The sequence below is a fragment of the Euprymna scolopes genome, chromosome 8, assembly GCF_053919585.1.
Source record: "Euprymna scolopes isolate OS-2025 chromosome 8, ASM5391958v1, whole genome shotgun sequence".
NCBI lineage: Eukaryota > Metazoa > Mollusca > Cephalopoda > Sepiida > Sepiolidae > Euprymna > Euprymna scolopes.
In genome coordinates, this window is record NC_136489.1 from 8,692,768 (window position 1) to 8,707,983 (window position 15,216).

Genomic DNA, 15,216 nt, shown 5'->3' on the forward strand with positions numbered 1-15,216 from the left:
AAAAAAATCCGGTATTATTTTACTTCAAGGCCCGTTTCACGTTCATATATAACGAAATATTTTATTGTAGATTTCCGTGTGCTAAAAACGAATCTGCAAACCGTTTACGTAGCAAAAAAAAAGTTTTCATGACATTCATGAAATTACTTTTTCGAAAAGTGGGTGATCACTTTTCAATGTAAATTTAACTTAGAATGAGCACCCACTTTCTGGCCACCTGAGAGAGGGGCATTTTTCTGTTTCTTGGCTAAAAAGTTTTTTGTTTGATTTCTTTTGCATGGTAATAACCCCTTAACTCTGGGACTATTTTCCATTTAACAGCCGTAGCCTTCGTTTACGCTATGCGTAAGCATAAACGAAAGCTGTTTAGCCAATAAACATGGGAAAAATCCCCCCTCTCTCAGGTGGCTAGAAAGTGGGTGCTCATTTTAAGTTAAATTTACATGGAAAAGTGATCGCCACTTTTTCGAAAAAGTAATTTCTTCATATCATAAAAACTATTTTTTTGTGACGGAAACGGTTTGCAGATTTGTTTTTAACACACCAAAATCTACACAAAAAAATGTTGTTATTTACGAACGTGAGACACACAGCCCTTAATGGAAAATTATATCAAAAATCCGGGGGAAAATAGTTTTCAATAAGAACAGCAAATGAATTCGATAGAAAAAAAATGGATGCTATTTTTTTTCTTTCTGTGTGTTTCTTGGCTTAAAAGTCTTTTTGTTTGATTTCTTTTGCATGGTATTAACCCCTGAACTCTGGGACTATTTTCCATTTCACAGACGTAGCCTTTGTTTATGCTATGCGTGAGCATAAACGAAAACTGTTAAATATGCATTCGCGTACCAAACTGCCTTGTAAAAAAAAACCTTTAAGTCAATAAACACGAAAATAAATGCCCCTTCCTCAGGTGGCCAGAAAGTGGGTGCTCATTTTAAGTTAAATTTACATGGAAAAGTGATAACCCACTTTTCGGAAAAAAATTTCTTCAGATCATGAAAACTATTTTGATACTCCTTGGGCGTTGAGTTCCATTGCGACCCACAGAATTATTTAATGGTCGTTCCCTTAGTACCCCCCTAGTAGCAGTGTCAGAAATTTCGTGAAAATAGCGAATAATTCCACCCCATCTTTCCAAGGTTATAACTCCTCGAAAAATGCAATTCAAGCCCTAATTTTGTTTTCAATTAAAGGAGCAAGGACCAATATTTCATTAAAAAAATTTGTTAAAAACCTGTTTTTTTTTTAAAAAGGTTTTAAACTTCGGACTTTACAGGTAAAATTCTAAAAGAACACAATGTTTTTTTGTTTTAAATTTGAATATATTATGTTATGTATTGACCTTTTCTCTTCAATTTGTGAGTAAATAATTATGTACTTATCGGGTTCGCAATTAATTATTATTAGACATTTACAAAATGGGAGGCGTGAATTATTCGACCCCCTGTCTTTACAAGCTTATAACTCCTCGAAAAATGTAATTCAAGCCCTAATTTTTTTGTCAATTAAAGGAGCAAGGACCAAGGTTCCATTAAAAAAAAAAGAAAAAACAAATAACGTTGTTTAAAAAAAGGTTTTAAACTTTACAGGTAAAATTGTAAAAGAACACTATGTTTTTTTTTAAATTTGAATATATTATGCATTGACCTTTTCTCTTCAATTTGTGAGCAAATTAAATATTTACTTTCGGGTTACTAAATTAAGTATTTACTTTTTAATAGACACTTAAAAATTGGTATGGGGGGGTTCGTGAATTTAAAAAAAAAAACATTTGTCTAAAATATTATATTCAATTTATTGGAAAGAACATAAAATTCCACATTGACCCTGAAAATATCGTAAAAATAGAATCAATAGAAAAATTTTGATAGATTTTTAAAATTTAAAAATTGAAAAATATTGAGTTTAAAAATTGAAAAATATTGAGTTCGGAAAATTCATTAATGTTTTAAAAAAATATTTTTATTACTTTTAAAACAACTGTAATAGTTTATTTTGGAAGTATAATCCATAAATAAAATAAATAACCCACTTTTAACGGAGAAATTCCGAGATGTTTATATTGTATTCGCAGTTTCGTGTTAGGGGTGTCAAAAAGTCCTACAAAAATTCTGATACTGCTACGCATGCGCATGTAACCTTTTTTATTTATTTACTTACGTGGTGGAGTTTCTATACCGATAGGTTTTTTGAAATTTTTTCACTGGATTATTATTGATTGAACACTAACCAGATTATGAAAAAAAATTGAAAAAAAAAAATAATTTCAACATTTGAAAGGGATACTCACTTTTTAGTTACCACGTTCTGGTAAATCGGTCACATTTTATTTATTTATTTTTTTTTCTAAATACGGAAGTGTCTTCGGGAGATATAAAATGGTCGCATGTTGACGAAGCAATGTATCGGGAGGCGTACGGGATTAAAAATTATTGGTAAATTTTTAGATTAGGTCCACCTCCACCTCCTCAATTTTCTTTTAAATGACGACTTGAAATGGTTTTCGACTATGCTGAATACGAAAATCGCATCGAAATTTTGCAGAAATAAGTAGTTATCAAGATATAAAAAGTTGTATTATGTAATCTTTGGCGGCCATCTTTTGTACGTGTGTGTATTTGTTTATGGCGCGTGTGCACGTAAAAAGATTGCCGCCGAAGAATTCAATGCATAATACAACTATTTATTTCCGCAAAATTTCAATGCAATTTGCGTGTTCAGCATACTCGGAAACCTATAAATGTCGTCATTGAAAGGAAAATTGTGGAGGTGGACCTTATCTAAAAAAATACCAAATTATTAAACATTTCTCCAGCATGTTAGTGAAATTTATAATACTTTTAAAAAATTAAAAAGAAACAAAACAAAAGTTTTGAAAAAAAACTCACCTTTCACGAAAACAATTAAAAAAAACACACACAAACTGTGTGTGTTTTTTTTTGTTATGATACTTAAAAAAAAAATCTCGAAACTTTATTTTCATGAAAACAATTAAAAAACGTCCTGTTCTCTCTATTTTTTTTCTTTGAGAAACAAATATATTTCTGACTTACAAATGCGGTAGAGACTCATTATTTTTACTTTCTATGGTTTTGATATACCGCGTTTTTATTGCTTACAAAATGGGTGACTGATTTATCAGAACGTTGTAACTAAAAAGTGAGCACAGCAACACTTTCAAATGTCGAAATAATGATTTATTTTTTACATTTTTTTAAATAATCTTTTTAATTAGTGTCCAATCAATAATAATCCAGTGAAAAAAAATTCCAAAAACCTATAAGTATAGAAATAAAGCATGGGAGTAATGTTTGTACAATGTAACGTCGCCTTTCGCACTTTTACAAAAATTTGTTTTAACAAAGTAACTAAACCATTTATTGATAATTTGTCACGTGTACAAACATTTATTTATTTACGTAGGCTTAACTCCTTACATGAATAAGAAAAGTTTTACTCTTTAAGAATAATAAAAGAAAAAGTTACTGAACATTTATAAAAGGACTTCTTTTCATGAAGGACAGAGGAATAGTTGGCCGAAAATTCGTGAAACAACAACAATAAATACAAATGGTGCTAATGCAGAGAGCCGCGCTATTTTTTAAATCATATTTCCACGTTTAAATAACGTTTTACGATTTTTTTTTATTTATTCAATTGTAAGGTTAAAGTACAGAATAGGTACAAAACATCCTTACCTCCCCATGTTAAGAATGCCTTTTTAAATAATAACATTATTTCAGCACGGATCACTCTCTGCATGAGCAATCTTATATAGAAAAAAAAACTCAAAAGCAAGCAACAAACTATTTTTTTGGCCTTATATAATAAAGAAAAGATGTGTAAATAAAAAAATTTGGAAGATAAACAAGTGAAATATTTTTTTTGTTTTTGTTTTTTGTCTTATCGAGTTAACAGAAAATTAAACCTTTCGTCAAATCGTGGCTGTGAAATGAATCGAACCGGAAGTTCAGTTTTATCAACAGAACAGATTCGCAGAACCGATAAATAAGTATATTTATTTTATTTAATATTTTAATTTTAATTAGGTAAATTTATTTTTATAACATACAAATATACCTCGACTCTAAAAATTGGTTGTCTGAAAAGTTCAAATAAATTGGTAACGTATAAACATGGTTTTATTTCTTTAGAACGAACCAACTTTACATTTATATATATATATATATATATATATATATATATATATATATATATATATATATATATATATATACTTTGAGGTTGCTATTTTTCAAAAGTCGGTTAACCAATGAAATATATATATACCGTTCCCCATGTATATATATTAATGGAAGATTTAACCTTTAAAACTGTAGAAAAATATTTTTATCATTCGTTATAAAACTATTTATTCAGTACGTCATTTAATAACCTTCACTTACTTGCTTGTTCGAATTCACTATAGTACCAATGCAATTCAAGGGATCATCAGTTGTTTACCATGACACACTGTTTCAGGGAGTTAAAAATGAAACAGTATAATGCGCCATTGTGTTGATCAGACATTGTCTCCATCTGTGTTTAGGAGAAGACATTTTATAAATATCACATCTAGTTTCCTATTCGTAATTAAATTATCCAACCTATTTATGTTATAAAAATGAAATTCTTACCTGTGAGATTAATCTGCTTTCAAATTCAAAATGGATATACTTGTTTTATTTACGAAACGTGTATTGGGTTAATCCATTTGCCTACTTATCACCCCCACTATGATTACTATTTTGTATATTTACATTCTTTTTTATTGAAAATAAAATATATATAAAGGTAAAAAATATTTATAAATATTTACATTTTTGAAAATACATTACTAATATATTTTCGGGTGTACATTATTAATGTATTCTGGTTAATTTTAAAAAAAATTAAAGGCATCAGGATAACGAATAAATGCTTTATTTAACTGTTTAAGTATTTTACTTTGATACTCAATTTGTTTTATCATCTTATTACTAAGCTACACACTGGTGGTATAAAATCTATTAATTTTAACATAACGCGACGTATTTTACAAAAACTCTTACATAATGGTCCCATACAACATAAACACATCGCAGCTAACATAATTAAATCCTTCTTAGATAAGAGAAAAATTTAGGTTGTCCTCGACGGTCGTACATCTAAACAATATGATATAAATGCGGGGGTGCCCCAGGGTTCTATCCTTGGACCTCTATTGTTCCTGATATTCATAAATGATTTCCCGACAACATTGCCTCTGAGATGGGTATATATGCTGATGACACTACACTCTATGGCAGGCACGACAGGAAGACGAATGAACACATTTCTAAGGAAATGGCAGAAACACTAGAGGAAGACCTCCAATCTGTAGTGGAATGGGGACAAAAGTGGTTGGTCGCGTTCAATGCTGCCAAGACTAAACTAGTTTCATTCAATAATTACAAGAAACCCTCTCTACCACCCATAGCAATGGCCAACGACTCTTTATCTGAGAGTCCATCTTTCAAACTCCTTGGCCTAACGTTCACAGGAAACATGAGTTGGAACAATTACATTGAAGGCATCGCCAGGGCCGCTGCAAGAAAGGTGGGCTCTCTCTACCGTGCAAGAAAACTACTAACACCCGAAAGTATCCTGTACCTCTATAAGGCCACCATTCGCCCATGTATGGAGTATTGTTGCCACATCTGGGCTGGTGCATCTGCTACTAGTCTCTCACTCCTATACAAGGTTCAAAAGACAGTCGCAAACCTGATAGGCCCTGAACTGCCATCTAAGCTTCAGCCTCTGTCCTATCGACGAAATGTTGCATCCCTCTGGCTGTTCTACAAGTATTTTAGTGGTTAATGCTTTGACGAACTGCAATAACTTGTGCCCCCACGACGTGTGCACCCTCGGCAACCCCGACAGACTGTAGAGATCCCTAGATGTAAAAGATCTTTTTACTCCAATAGTTTCTTCCCCAGAACCGCTAGACTCTGGAATTCCATTCCAGGTCCCTGCTTCCCCAACAGTACTGACGTGCAAAAGTTCAAGTGTAACGTGAACCGACACCTTGCTGCCCAAATCGCTACATAGTCCCCCAGTAGTTGTTGCCCCTGATAGTAGCCCCCTACACCAAAGTGGCAATTTGCCTTGTTTGGGGTGAAAATGTAATAAAAAAAAGTTACTATCTTTATGCGGCATACGTACTATTCAACCGAGTATCTTTTATCAAATATTTTATAAAGAAAAATCCCATCCTCAATTTTTAGATCTAAATCAAGAAATGTAGCATGTTGTCCTCTATGTTCACAATTCAATTCTTACTCATTTGGATATATAAGATGTTTATTTTTTTCGAATTCACCGTTATCATTTATACATATAAGGGTATCTATAAATATCCTACACCCATCAAAACCATATTTTAGATATATCATTTGTTATTTGAGATTTGTCTTTACAGAGACTGGAATATATATCTCACTACTGATGCAATTCTCTATCTATATAAAGGCCAAACACGTCCAAGGATGAAATACTGTTTCCATATCTGGCCAAGAGATGCTAAAACAGCCTATCCTGCCTTGACAGACTAAAATAAATAACAGCATTTATATGTAGAAAATGTAATACCAACCGAATTTAAAATGACTAGTACGCAATAGAGAGTAAAGCTTATTAGAAAGAAAATGAACACTGTCAGTTAAACTTTACAATCAAAATTCATTGATTGTAAAGTTTAACTTACAGTTTTAATTTTCTTTCTCTTATATATATATATATGTGTGTGTGTGTGTGTGTGTATATATATATATATATATATATATATATATATAATTATAAACCTCACATGCCCTCTATTACTATTCTCTCTGTAAAACTTATCTTTTTCAATTAGGATTTTACTTTTCTGTGCTGATATTTTTTCTATAAGTTAAAAAATTATACAAATGCTCAGTTCTTGTCTCAGCGTTTCAGAAATATGCTATACTATGTAATATATTTTCTCTCGTGTTTCTTCCTATATATCTTTGTACAAGTTTGAAAAATAAAACGTCTGAAATAGTATAAAAAGGCGTACAGTTGCATCAAAATAAAAATATATCGATTTCCGCTCAAAACTCTTCACTTTGTATAGACCACATTTTTTCTTTTCGTTGGGATAACCGAAATACATCGGTATTCGCCTTGTCATTTACAAGAAGCATATTCATACTTGCGAATGAATACTCACTCTTTCTGCTACTCAATAAACTGCGTTTTTGATACATAGAGTAAAGAGATTACATGTTCTAAGACTGGAAAACGTCCAGTCTGTTGTGATGTGGAATTGGTTGTGGCCTAGCTATGTCTACACATGATGACAATCATCATCTCATGAAGAAAGATATCAAAGGATAGGCTGCCAAGATCTGGACAGACAATCAACCTTAGGCAAATAGCAGTGCCAGGAAATTCTGACTAATATAAAGTGTCCGGTCTCACTTGACCTTCTTTACAATCTCTGATTCAGTTGTTGACAGCACAGGATTTATTGATCAATGATACACTATCAAACGAGTCACTATTTCATCTGTAGTCAAAATAAATTGGAGACGCATGTAAACGAAATAATGAGAAATTCATTAGGTTTTTGATAAGTATATAACTCAGTATGTATATATCATTAATTTTAATTTTTGTAAAAACATTACTAAAATAAATTATGTTAGCCATATTAAACAATCGTTTATACGACATAATTACTTGGCCGCTTGAAGTATGCATAGATTATTGGGGTTAAGCAGTGTTTCGCAACTTCAGTATTAGGTTGGTAGGCGTTAAATATAAGAAGACGTTTACATTTCCCTTCAAGGCTATGAAAACATTTTTCCGTCCTTTCCCCAAAAATGCATGTGCATGATTAGAGACGCCTTCTGAATTTATATTCAGAAGAAAATAAATATTATGTTTGACACTCGTTAAAAATCCCTATGCTAAGCACAGCTTCACAAATGACTGTGTATTGATTTATATTTAAATTTAATTCTTGACATAACATATCCATAAATATAAATTCGTTCTTTTTGGACTGCTACCCTTATCTTTATAGTGGTTGTTAATTCACAACGGTTCAAGCAAGTGATATAGTACGTGTTGGCCAAATCCTGGCGAAACAGCAACTATGCAAACCAGGATAACAGATAATAAACAAATAATTACAAAAATTATGAAGCTGCATAAAAGTAGTTTTAACAATAAAAAATTTCGTTTCAACAGTCATTTGCTCCCCACTTTAAATACCTAAACCGTCCAAATGTAAATACATAGGCCTTAAAAATAGTTTTTTTTTTATTTTGTAAAAAACCAATTCAAGGCTAAAAATAGATGCATGATCAATGTTAATTCCTGTAGCATAACGTTAGAACAAGTGTTACGTGCGGATAGTTAAATTGAATTGAAGCGATTGTAAGCCTTATTATAATGAAATGATAGATTGGCTATAGAATTAAACGGGATGTCCTTGATTTCGCATGAGCTGAGCATTTTTTCCAATAGAAAAACTTATCTTCTTACTGAATTTAAATCAGTGCGTATTCAAGACAGATGGTGTTTAGCAGTTCGAATTGTTTTTGTAATCATTTCTCCCACAGTAAAACTTACAGGGGTTTTCTATTTTCTTTTAATCTGGCTAAAAATATATGCAACTTTCTTGTTATATAATTTGAATTGTAAAATTGATGAAAAAACTTCACAGTATTTTTTTTTAATGGTTAAAACATATTCGATACAAGGGCAATTGCTCTTATATAAAAATGCATTCATTCGGTACGCCATAAAAATGTACTCTACAAAATATCCAGCTATGATAGAGCACGTGGCTGGTTAATTTTAATGTATAAAAAAAACAAGCTTTTATCTTTAAATTGGTAACGCTCTGATCGCCGTCTGGCATCAATTGAAATGAATTGCTCTTTTCTGATGAGGTTCCATATTTTGACAAGCTTCTGGGTTTGACATTTACTACTGATTTGAAATTGAAAACGTACATCAAATCTTAATCCTGATGCGATTTTCTACTTGTATAAGAGCGACTATGTCCCAAAGTTGCCTCATCTGGCCAGGGGCTTCGAGAAATCTTTTATCCTGCCTTGGATGAGATAGAAATAAACTCTGTGGACTAGTGAAGGTGTCCTTTCCTCTTTCCTGCAACATCTTACCCATAGAACAAATTTTGGAGCATGTATCTACTTAAACGTTATTTTAATGGCAACTGTGTGTCCACGTTAAATCTATAGGCCGTCTATCTATACCGTGTCTCTAGTTTCCTGAAAAAACACTCGTCTATCTAATACCACTATCAGGAATTTCCCTACTTTGTTTCTACGCCTAAACCTAAACGTGGATTCTATGAAGAAAGCTTCTGTCTTAGAATCGCACGCATGTGAAACACAATACAGTTTTCCCGCTTTACAATTTACTATAATATTATCGGCTTTAAGTCTAACGGGAACAAGCTGTTGATGAATCGTCCCTTTAAGCAATCTAATTTTTTTTTTTATTACATTTTCACCCCAAACAAGGCAAATTGCCACTTTGGTGTAGGGGGCTACTATCAGGGGCAACAACTACTGGGGTACTATGTAGGGATTTGGACAGCAAGGTGTCCGTTCACGGTACACTTGAACTTCTGCACGTCAGTACTGTTGGGGAAGCAGGGACCTGGAATGGAATTCCAGAGTCTAGCGGTTCTGGGGAAGAAACTATTGGAGTAAAAAGGTATTTTACATCTCGGGATCTCTACAGTGTGGGGGTGGGATTTAGCAGCCTGTCGGGTTTGTCGAGGGTTCACACGTCGTGGGGGCACAAGTGATTGCAGTTCGTCAGAGCATTCACCACTAAAATACTTGTAGAAAAGGCAGAGGGATGCAACATTTCGTCGATGGGACAGAGGCTGAAGCTTAGATGCCAGTTCAGGGCCTATCAGGTTTGCGACTCTCTTTTGAACCTTGTCAAGGAGCGAGAGACTAGTAGCAGATGCACCAGCCCAGATGTGGCAGCAATACTCCATACATGGGCGAATGGTTGCCTTATAGAGGTACAGGATACTTTCGGGTGTTAGTAGTTTTCTTGCACGGTAAAGAGAGCCCACCTTTCTTGCAGCGGCCCTGACAATGCCTTCAATGTAATTGTTCCAACTCATGTTTCCTGTGAACGTTTGGCCAAGGAGTTTGAAAGATGGACTCAGATAAAGAGGCGTTGGCCATTGCTATGGGTGGTATAGAGGGTTTCTTGTAATTATTGAATGAAACTAGTTTAGTCTTGGCAGCATTGAACGCGACCAACCACTTTTGCCCCCATTCCACTACAGATTGGAGGTCTTCCTCTAGTGGTTCTGCCATTTCTTTAGAAATGTGTTCATTCGTCTTCCTGTCGTGCCTGCCATAGAGTGTAGTGTCATCAGCATATGTACCCATCTCAGAGGCAATGTTGTCGGGGAGGTCATTTATGAATATCAGGAACAATAGAGGTCCAAGGATAGAACCCTGGGGCACCCCCGCATTTATATCATATTGTTTAGATGTACGACCGTCGAGGACAACCTAGATTTTTCTCTTATCTAAGAAGGATTTAATTATGTTAAGTATTCTACCAGTGATACCGTATGATCTGCTTTTACTGAGGAGACCCTCATGCCATACCCTGTCAAAAGCCTTAGATATATCTAGAGCTACCGCTCTGCCCTCCCCCGCGTTGTCCAGTGAATGGTATATGCGTTCAGAGATCACAGTTAAACGATTGCTACGATATTGTCCCCTATACTTTTGTACACGCATTAATCCTTATTATCAGGTTGCTTTCGGCTTTTGATTACCGGTGATTCTTCAATTATTCGTCAGATTCCAGATAGAACACTTGGCGCATACAAATTTAATTACAGAGCTATGTGAAACAGGAATTCGTGAGATATGCTCTCGAGAGTGTAATATCTAAAACAGAATAATATAGGATAACACAATAATGATTATAGTAAGTGTTGTCTTCTCGAAGTGTCTGCGGTTTTTACTTGGGAAACCGTCCTTACATCAACACGAAAATGAGTTGAACTAACTGCTGCTGACAAAGGGTGAAGACAAAGCTGCTTTCCAGGTCGGTAATACTCTGTTAAAATTAGGCCGAATTCTCTAAAAAAGAAGCATGAAAAAACCTAGAACCCCATCCTGCAACGTAGACCCCTGCTACCAGGTCTCCTTCTCCAACATCAGGGGTCTGCGTTCCCAACTTCCAGAGGTTGAAACACAAATACAGGAGACGAAACCGGACATATTATTTCTAAGTGAAACTGGCATAGGACTAACCACTTAACTAGACGAATTCATAATTAAAGGATACTGTAACTTAACATCAAAATCTGACCCCAAAGATCGCCATGGGCATGGAATATGTGCCTACATCAAAGAGGACTTTCCATGTGGTAGGGATATCTCCAGAGAAGTGCCTAATTTACCTTATATGCGTTTTCGGCTCGCACTAGGTCACGCCATTTCATTTATATTTGCCCTCTATCCCCCCAACAACAGTGGGGTTACTATCTTTAAGAGTATATTTCAGAAAATTGAACACATTCTGTATGCTCATCCCCCGGCTATCATTCACATTTGCTGTGACGTCAATGTCCATAATGTGAAATGGCTGACCAACTCAAATAAAACCGAGGACGAGTGGAGGTTTTGTCATGATTTTGCCATTGCCTATGACGTCACTCGGATTGTTCACGAACAACCCCGTGTGCCCGATACACCTGGTCAATATGCAAGCCTTCTAGACCTTTTCCTCACAATTTCCCCTGAGCTGTGCTCATGTTTCTGTTCTATCTCCTCTGGGATCCTCTGACCACGCTGCTGTAGAAGTTAAGGTAAAAATTCAATGTAATACGTCTTCCTCTCTGCCGTACTGTATACCGATACGCCATGGCTGACTGGGCTAGTTTTCATACATTCATAGCTGACCTACCTCTGCATTTCATGTTTAAAAAGGATGTCATCTATAGTATCCGACCGAATGGTTTATTGTAGGCATAGGCCGATTTATACCATCCAAAAAATTCCAGGAATAACCTAACAGCCAGCCATGGTGCTCCCCTTTATGTGTTGCTGCCATCGCGTACAGAAACCATATTTTCCAACGTAATAGATGTACTGAGACTAAAGCTGCTTTCAGGACTGCCAGCAATAACTGTAAAAGATTTATAAAAAATGCAAGAGAGCTATATGCTCAGTCTGTTAAATCCAAAGTGACTGAGCCGCGGCTTGGCTTGGTTCAAGCAGTTCTGGCAAATAGCAAACATGATCTTGAAAAAAGCGTGCATTATATAACAACTATAATCAATGGACCTGAGCGCATCTCGTCAGCGTCAGACAAAACCAGACTATTTGCCAATACCTTTGCAGCTAATTCTACAATATGCGACAATGTCCATCAACTCCCTGTATTTCCTCCTATAACACACAACACGCTATGCAACATACAAACATCTGTGAATGAGGTCGCCAGGCTAATCAAGAACCTTGAGTCCAGTAAAACAACTGGCACTGACGGCATTCCAATCATAGTGTTGAAAATCCTCAAACCAGAATATGCCCGCATACTTACAAAACTGTTTAAGCGTTGCCTTAAGGAGAAGTGCTTTCGAGCACCCTTGGAAAACATCGTGTGCCCTGTATTTAAGAATGCAGGTGATAAGTAATCTCCCTCTCAGTACAGACCAATAAGTATGCTGTGGGTCATGAGTAACTTGTTTGAATCCATATTAAATAAAGATGTAGTCAACCATCTCAAGGGAAACAGCCTTCTAAGTGACATGCAATATGGTTTCCGCTCTGCAAATCTACAGCAGATGTGCTAACGGTTATATAACATAGGATTAGTGAATCTCTTGACAAAGGTTTCCTTTCCAGGGCAATTGTACTTGACATATTGAATACCTTCGATAAGGTATGGCATAAGCGCCTACTCTACCAATTTCCAGATACGGTATTACTTGAAATGTTTTCTCAATAATTAAATCATTTCTCTCTGATAGGTTCATAAGAGTAGTGGTTGATGGGCAGAAGTCAGAGACCCACAGTATTAATGCTGGAGTCCCCCAGAAGTCCATCCTGGAGGTCAACTCTCTTCCTGATCTACATCAATAATCTCCCAAAACGCATACTTGCATCATTCGTTGACATTTATGCTGATGACACGACCATCTATGGCAACAGATCAAAGGCCGTAAACGACAAGGTTATCTCTAATTCTCTCTCCTCTGATCCTGAGCGCGTGGTTCAATGGGGGAAGAGGTGGCTGGTCACTTTTCATGCATCCAAAAGCAAGCTACTATCTTTACATCATCAACGCTCTGGTCCCCATCTTGCATCAATTGAAATGGATGACTCTCGTCTTGGGAAGTCTCAATGATTTGACAAGCTTCTGGGTTTGACCTTTACTCCTGATCTGAAATGAAATACGTACATCTAATCTGTTGTCAAGGACGCCAGGAAAATGGTGGGATTTTTCTACTGCTCCAGAAGATATCTCACTATGGATGCAATTCTGTATCTGTATAAAAACCATGTACGTTCAAGGATTGAGTACTGCTGCAACATTTGGGCAGGAGCTGATAAAAAAAACTTATCCTGCCTTGACAGAGTACAAAATAGACTTCGTGGTTTGGTGGGGGTGCCCTTTTCTCTTCCCTGCAACCTCTCTCTCACAGAAGAGACGTTGCAATCCTGTCTTTTTTATCGTTATGTCAATTGCAAGTGCTCATCTGAGCTCCAATCTCTGGTCCCCCTCGCCAATCTTTCACGAGAAACACCCGTCTGGTTGGAACTACTGGCAAAAATTTTCCCAACTCATTATCTGTTACTAAATCCAAACGTAGATTCCATGAGCAGATCTTCTTTCTCAGAAGTGCACGATTGTGGGGCTCTCTTCTGTTCGCCTGTTTCCCACCTGATTACAACTTAAACAAATTCCTGACAAACCACCGCCGTAAGTAAGACACTCTATCAAATCTTCAATATTTATGATTACTACAATACTATCTCATTGATACTGTACACGCAATAACCCTTATCCCTTAGTGGCCCCCGGGCCTTGTTAAATGGTCTCCTCCTTGTAAATGTAAGGAAAAACAAATTAAGGAGATTTACTTAAATAATACATAATTGGGTCGGTTGATTTGTGACTCCGATAGGGGAGTTGCTGTGGCATGTGGAAGTGAGGAGGGAATGACATTCTAGAGAGAGTTGCAGGGGCACGTATTCGCAACTGACATGAACACTGATAGATGACGTTGGTCTCTTCTTTGTTTAAGGGGAGGCGAGGGGTATTTTTCATTAACTTTGTTTTAGGCTAAAAATGTTTTTCTAGTAAGGATGAATCTAATTTTGACAGGAAGATATATCTATGGATGATGCTTTTTATAGCGATTTCTTTTAACTTACACCCCGAGTAGATTGATTGCGATGGAATAGGTTGACTAGGTGAGTTTTGGTTTTGGGTGAGCTGCTCTTAGAAGGGGTGTTATATAACTTCTGAAGCATGGAGTTTATGTGTTGATCGACAATATAAGATAAACTGTTTTCATAAGGACTTGTTACATATTTTTAGTTTGTTCAGTAGTATTTTTTGAAGAGGTAAGCCCTTCTTGAGTGAGGAGGTTTTTGATGATAGCTATATTTAACGGGAAGCTCAGGTGCTAGGACGTGTTATTAGAAACGGGGAGTAATTATGCAGAGGAAATCAATTTTGTTAACATTTTATTCAACAGTTAATTTTTTTGAGAAGGTACTTAAGTGTAAATATGTATTAGTTTTTATTAGCATGGATGAAAATATAATATCATTTTCCCAAATTGCCATAAAACCATTACTGCTCCTTTTAATTCAGAAAAATCTTAGTAAACAACACCAAAACACTACACCAGCGGACGAATACAGAACTTAAAATATTAGAAGCTTTATATATCAAAACTCTAAAACATACGTTAAATCAGGTTGCATAGGAGAATAGTATAAAAATCCTCAAAAGATTCGCATAACTCCCGTCATTTATCCCCGCACCCACCTGTCCCAGCACCTTACTCTAGAACGGCATGTGCTCCTTATATCCCCGTACTACACCAACCCTTCGGCTGGAGTCGGCAGTCCAACGACCCTCGCTAACGCCCTATTTACAACAAGTGTAGTAAATGCCCTTATTCGTATTATA